The 7,516-nt window shown below is 45.5% G+C and overlaps 1 pseudogene; it reads right to left on the minus strand.

Annotated features, from left to right (window-relative positions):
* Window positions 1-695: 695 nt before the first annotated feature.
* LOC102368324 lies at window positions 696-5,863 on the minus strand (annotated as a pseudogene).
* Between the last annotated feature and the right edge of the window lie 1,653 nt (window positions 5,864-7,516).

The raw sequence follows: 7,516 nt of genomic DNA on the forward strand, positions 1-7,516 counted from the left end.
TAATTAGCATGCGTCCAAGCAGAGGTCCATTATGTGTATAGGTGCCCTAAGATGTCACCGCTTGAGGAGAATAATCCTAACCAGAAATACAGAACAGGGGATCACTGGCCGTGCAGAGAAGGACATGGGTTTTCGGAGGATTACAGACTTAACACAAGTTAACAGTCTGAAGCAGCTGCAAAAAATGTGACTGTAGACTGCATCAGTGGGAATACTTGAAAACAGGAGATGATAGGGCCACTCCACTGGGCACCAATTAGGTCTCATCAAAAAAGGACTGTGTCCAGCTTTGGCCTCTACAATTGAAGAAGGGTGTGGGGAATTAGAAAGGGTCTAAAGGCAGGAGATAATGATAAAGGGGGGTTGCATATCAGATAGGAGCATCATTTGTTAAATGGCTTAAAAACACCAGCCCATTAACTACTTATTTGGTAACAATTCCCTGCTATCTGCATGCTAGAGCAGGAACTGCTCATGTTCATAGGAGATTTCTAGCCTCAATATATCTACTTCACCCAACATAATCATACTCCTTTCAATGGCAGAACCTGGCTAGGAGCAGTCAACTCCATGAGTGCTTAAATATCCTTGAGGTGACTAGGCCCTGTCAAGTTCAAGGATGCTAACAGAGGCACAAGGCACCTGAGAAACAAGGTAATAAGCCTTAATGAGTAGGGAGCAGCTGAGGTGTGCTGTTCTTGTAGTTACAAAGGTGGGTTTATATTGCACTTGGGTAAGCACGTGGATCCTTTCTACCCCCCAAAAATTGAGTACAGTGTATGTAGGGGGAAGAAAAAAAAAAAGAGAGGGGACACGGACAGTTCCTCATATCAAGTGTCATTGTAGTTACAGTGATGGGAGTTATCCTGAAACTGTCCTGGAGAGATGCAAAGTTGGGTCCAACATGCACACCCAGAGATGCTACCAATGAAGCTGTACTGCATTCTTAAAGCATCCCAGGATGACCCCGACGTAGGCAGCACAGGTGCTGAAAGCTTTGTACCAGGCATCCTTAGATGGCAGAGCCAAAATGGCCTGGGTGACCATGCAATACGAGAAGGTGCTGAACATAAAGTCAATGCCCACCACCAACAGTCGCCACCAGCCCATACACAACACTGAAGATGATGCTGGCACAGGCCAACTTCACCACCACCATGTGCTCGCAGTTGGTGTGAATGATGACATTGGTCCGGCAATAGGGCAGCTGGGAAGCCAGCAGAGCTATGGGGGCAATAAACACCATGCCTCTGAAGATCACCGCCACCCCAATCTTGGCCAGTACGTTGTTGGTTAGGATGGATTCATACCTCAGAGGATTGCAAATGGCTACGTAGTGATCGAAGGCCATGGCTAACAACACCATTGACTCCATGATGGAGGCAGCATGGATGAAGAACAGCTAGACCAGACAGGCATTGAAGAAAATCCCCCAGCTTTGAACCAGAGCATGCACAGCATTTTGGGCATGGTGGTAGTGGCCATGACCAGGTCAATGACAGCCAGCATGCAGACCAAGATGGACATGGGCTTGTGGAGGCTTTGCTCTGCCTCGATCATAGCAAGGATGGTGACATTTCCCAGAAGGGTCACGGTGTACATGGTGGACAGAGGGATGGAGATCCAGTTGTAGGCAGCTTCCAACCCCAGGAGATGCAGCAGGGTGAATGAGGAAGGGTTGACATGGTTGCTGTTAAATGCCAACATTGCTCACTGCAGATGTGACTTCAGGATCGCACCTTGCTGGCTGCAGGGGAAGACAGAAAATGAAAAGCAGAATCATGCTCTCCATAGGGAAACCTCGGATCATTTAAAACACATTGCTCTTTGCTCATTACTAAGACATGGACCATTAATGTCCAGCAAAAAGCAAAAGAAAATGGTTAGTGGTCTAGGAAACAATGGCTCCAACCTCTAAAAACTGAGTTTTTGTCTGGAAAAAAAACAAGAGATTCAGGGGTGGAGGTGGAAGGGATTTGATAAGTCTTCAAACCTCTGAAGGCTGCTTTAAAACTGTTATAGTGATATACTCTTCTCTGTGACTATAGGGCACAGGACAAGGAGCAATTTCAGCAAGAGAAATTAAGGCTGAATAAAAGGAAGATTTCCACCATGAGAGTGGGTAAGCAGTGGGACAGACACCCAAGAGCAGTTGTGGACTCTCCATGCTTAGCAGTTTAAAAGCAGATTAGAAAAACAATTATCTTGGGTTGTTTAGACTGGCATGATCCTTCACTGAGCTGGGGTTGAATTGGATGACCTCCCGACATCTATGCCAACCCTACCACTTTACGACTCTCCGGCAGAAGCAGTGTTGTCACAATAAAGAGTTTGGAAACCGCGTTCGGGGTAAACTGAATAAGACAGGGGGAAGCCTGGGGGTAGAAGAAACAGCATTTCCTTTACTAGAACCACCATAATAACCAGGAAAGGAATACAGGAGCCAGGGGGGAAAAGTTCATTCTCCTTTAAAATGCAGCTGGTTTGGGGAGGGTAGAAGCCAAGCCAAGTCAAAGCAGACCGCTTGCAACTCAGGAGGAAGCAAATTAAATTTTCAAGAGTATAACTTTGTCCAGCAGGCTCATTTTTCACTTTTTGCATCAAACAAAGTGCAAATTCAACTGAACCATGTGCAACTGGTTGCAGCTGCTGCTTCCTTGCAGTGCCCTTGACAGGGTCACCTGGGAGTGCAGCCACCAAATACTGAGTCTAGGCCCTGCTTCTGTCTCAGTACAATTTCCAGGATAACTTGGCACCAGATGCCTTCCAGACCATAACCCTAACTGTATCTCATAGTCCTGCTTGTGCAGTACAGGCTGACTGGTAAAAACCCACCACTTTGGGTCTTCATCTAAGCTTAAGGAGGTCTTTTTAGAAGCTTTGGGCTCTTTAGCAGCACATAAATGACTTGGGCATGAGTATCTCTTTAGAAGAGCAGTGCATCTGGGTCCTGTAATTGATGGAGTGTCATTAAGACGTGGCCACCTGAAAGGCCGAGTCGCACGAGGAATGGGACTGGGATGCTCTGGAAGGGGTTATGGAAGCTGTTGTGCAAGCAGGAGTCACTGGCCTTGGTGCAAGTCTCCTTAGGTGTAATCCTGCAGCCCGAATTATGCAAGAGGTCAAACCAGATCCCATCACAGGGGAGGGGCAACCTTTCTGGCAGGCAGGATACAAATGAAAGCTCTCATCATCCCTGTTTGCCACTCCAGTGCCCTGACTGATCTGCTGCTCTACTTCCTGCTCCCCTCCCTGCCCAATCCACCATGTGCCATGGATAGAGGCTGCCTGTGCAGGTCTGGTAGCAAACAACCCTCCTGGCTAGAAACTGGAGCTTTGAATCAGTCCCTGATAAGCATTGCAAGCTGCAACTGGCTGGCATCACAGCAAACTGGACTTAAAACCAGGAGTGTCTGCTTTTGTCCTGCCTTCATGGTCAACTCTGGCTTGAAAGCTCATTAAAACCTACCAGGACCCAGGGGAAGTTAGTTTTATTAAGACTCAGCTTTACTCTTTCAGGTTATATTCATGATTGAATGTAGAGATTTTAAATCCAAGTCACCATCTGGTTTTTCTAATTTATTTTTCAATTTATTAACTCACCAGAAACCCAGAGGCATCATAGATGTTTTAAAAAAAGGTATTGAGCAAAGACCAGAATTAAAACCACTGCTTTCTCTGCAAAACAGGCAAGCATTCCTGTGTGCATTGCGAGCCAGACTTGTGCACCTGAAAGGGACTGCAGCTACCTACATCCTATGTCCCAGAGCCACCAGGATTGCTGGGCACAGTATCCACGAAGCAAGACGACCAAGGCCGATTCTGAACAGAGAGGACACTTCCTACTTCGGCTTCCTCCCCTTTGCCCCTCTTCAGCTACATTTATTGAATCAGAGCTCACTAATCAATTCGCAGCCATAGAAAACATACAGAAATTAGTCTGGAAGAGACTTCCAGAGGTCACCTAGTCCAACCCCCTGCCTGAAGCAGGACCATCCCTGTGCAAACCATCCCAAATTAATCCATGATCTGATCTCTTTGTCTCATCTCATGATCTAACACCCAAACATGCCACAGGGAAAGCAGAGGGACCACAGCAGTCTGCTTCTGTAAAAGGTTGTTAATAGACATTCAAGAGGTCCCAGGCAGAGGGTGTGCCCCTACTAGAAAAAGGCACCCCCCCCCCAGTCCTTACCCATCTGCCAATGGGGGTGGGAATCTTTCCTGACCCCAACGGTGCCATCAGTCTGGTCCCAAACAGAGAAGCAAGGCCCTCTGCATCAAGAACCCTTTGCATTGCTTCTTGTTTGCTCTGGGGTCAATAAGTAAAGCCCCCCACCCTTCTCCCAGCCCTCCAATGTGAAGTTGACCATCCTCACTCATCCCAGAGGAAGCCTACATAGGGCTGTTACAATATAAGTTGCAAGAAGGGCTGAAAAGCTGCTGCTAAAGAGACCGTCTTCCCCAAATAGCTCTCTGCAAAGCTGCTGCTGGAGTTGGAGGAAACAGCTATACATGCCTTCTTCCAGCAGGACCTACTCAGCAGCTTGGTGGAAAGCAAGGCAGGTCTCACACACCCCAAACCCTGCTGAGGTACAGCAGGAAGAACTGAGCAGTGACCATACCCCAGGAACAATAACCCTGCAGCACCAAGGACTGCCCAGGCTCCTGCTGCGGAGAGAAGAGCGAGGGGAGGTTTAGGGTGCTTCTTCAGAGCCTCCCTAGTAACAGATTCATCTGGGAACCCTCTTGCTCCCTTCCTTTGGGATTTGGGTCCAAAGCTGGATAAACAACATTGCCTCCCTGCACCCCGTGGCTGCTTGCATGAACTCATCCCAAGCCCAGCAAGTCTGCTGTACACCAGTTATCACCACTGAAAAATAGTCAGTCTTGGCCATGAATCACCAACATATTCAGCTGGGACTCTTACAAAGCTTTGCCAAGTACACCAGAAGCATCTTTCTCTGTCCCCCAAACTCCTGCAGTCCCAGCATTTAGTACTGCCAGCTCTCTGCATGCAGCAAACAGGGTAGCTGAGGTTATCCACAGTGCCCAGCTCTTTGGCTCCCATCATTAACCTAGGATTACCAGCTGTCACCAACACGCTGCTTCTAGCCCTCCCAATTAAAGAAATCATCTTGACATGCAACCCAGACAACAAGGGAGCCTGAATGGCAGGCATCATGTTCCTTAAATAAGTAACTAATCCTCAGAAAATGCATGGTTTTCAAGCCAGCCTCATGTTTTTAAGGTTTAATTTAGGATGGCAGTATTTTTTGGGTTAACAAGGCTAAGCATAGGGATCACTGCACAGCTGTAGCACTGCAACCCAAGTGGGTCTCAGCCAGCATCTCTGGTCTGCTGCATTCCCACAACCAGGCCACCCCCTCACACAGCTTTTCTAGTGTGCTGTGAATGATCCCAACCCAGAACACTTAATCTTGGGGGGGGTTTAATCCTCCCCCCATCCTCCCAAGTCTTTCTACAGGCCTAAACCCCCATTTGCAGCAGCTCTGGCTAAGTCCAGTCTTGATCTTCCTCCAGCTCTCAGAGCAAGGCAACAGCACTGGGTGATAACAGGGAAGACCAAAAACTCAGAAACATCATCCTCTTTCTGCTCCCCTTGCTATTCCTTGCCATGCAAACCCTACAGCTTCACCCTGCCCATCTTTATCCTTCAACCTTTGCCAGATAGGCCCCTTTCTTTATTTGCTTTGTAAAGCAGGCTAAAATATGCTAGAATAGGTAGAATTAGCAAAAACACCATGGGGGGGGGGGGGGAGAGAGAGAGAGAGAGAGAGGAAAAACCCTACTTTCCAGAGCCCTAACTCTCAAAAAATACACCCCATACTACTCAAATTTGGTCCTCTAAGGCCCAGAAAGGCTGTTAGCTGCCTCTTTTATAGGATTCACCTGGCAGGGCCAGCTGATCAGCTGGGTTGGGCAGGGCTATAAAGGGGGGTTGTTTCCACTACTTTGCTAAACTATAGTGATGTTAGGACCTGGATGAGAGATGTTAGGGGTAGCTTTGATAGCTAACAAGCTGATCAGAAATTTCTTTAACCAAGAAGGGAAAGTTTTGTACTGAAAAAAGCAATATGAAGAGGTTTAGTTAAGAAAAGTACTGCAGCTTACTATTCTCTTTCATTTTTTTCTCTCTTTCTTGAAAGATTAGTTTAATGCTTAGCTTTATTAGGTTTCTTACACTTTCAGAAAACACTGTTTAGAGGACTCTTATAATCAATGAATAGATCTACATTTGTACATAATATCTAAGGTCAAGGGTGTGAGCTGAAAAAATAATTGCACTTAAAGAAAATGCTAGGTAGCCTATGCATGGTACCTGGCTGAAGGATCTTACTGTAGTAAGAACTGCTATATATAGCTGATAAAGTACTGATTTTACATGTTGAAAACTTTCTGCACAGCCTAAAGGCCACTAAATCATGCAAAAGAGATGCTAATGGAAAGAAGCTTGCCTGAAGGAATTTTATTGCAGACTAAAATGAGGAATTCCCCATAAAGACAAGTCCAAAAACTAGTAGTCTGACTAGACAGGGATGTTGCTTGGGAAGAAGCAGTTCAGTAGTACTACTGCAAGCTTAGAAAAGCCTACTACAGTTGAGTAAAGAGACCTAGCCCAGGTGTAGACTATTCCCTGTTCAGTTGCTCTGAATTGCCTTAGATGAACTAACTCAAGCTTCAAATGGTAAATACTAGCTCATCAATGCACTAAATGATGTACATGCATAAACTATGTACACTCTATCTTCATATATTTTTAAAGCTAATATACTTCCTTGGGTTTTATTTAAACTTGCCATCACCTGCTTGATCTCAACACACCAGTTCACATTGTTTGCTGTAGCTACTTCTCAAGACAGTAAAACTAGGGTCCTGCTTTTCTCCTATCAACCATGCATTGCAAACTTCTGCTGAAACTACGTTTCTGCACCTGCTGTTAAAGTCTTTCATCACCTTTTAATTAAGCCATAGCCCAACTTTCCAAGTTGGAGACTTGGCTGATCATAGCCTGGTACAAATTCTCCATCCTAGAACTGATCATCTTATGGAGGAAAGATCACTGATGCTAATAAAACAAAACTTTTGGGATATATTTTACCATATTAAATTATTTTGGGTGGACAGGTATTCTTTCCTTTTTTTTCTCCCCCAAAAAGTTAAAATTCTGAGAGCAATCTCTAAATAAAACAAATACATTCCCTGGACAAAGTGAATAGGGAAATGTAGCTATATCTTGTTATGCTTTCCTTCAAATGAGCACACCTGCAGTAGTTAGCACAAGGTCAGACTAGTGGCTCATTTAGCTCATTATCACATCTTCCACACTTGTGCTTTCCTGTTACAAGAATGCCTGGTTAAAGAAAACTTTGCATTATTGGAGAGCTTCTGGGCTAGGATACTTTTTTTTTTAAAAAAAACTGCAAACTGTAATGCATGAAATATTCCTGCATCCAAAGGGGTGTTTTGTTGCAATAAAGCGCATGCATTCCTG

This window comes from Alligator sinensis, unplaced genomic scaffold, assembly GCF_000455745.1.
Source record: "Alligator sinensis unplaced genomic scaffold, ASM45574v1 scaffold1404_1, whole genome shotgun sequence".
In the NCBI taxonomy this organism is placed as follows: domain Eukaryota; kingdom Metazoa; phylum Chordata; order Crocodylia; family Alligatoridae; genus Alligator; species Alligator sinensis.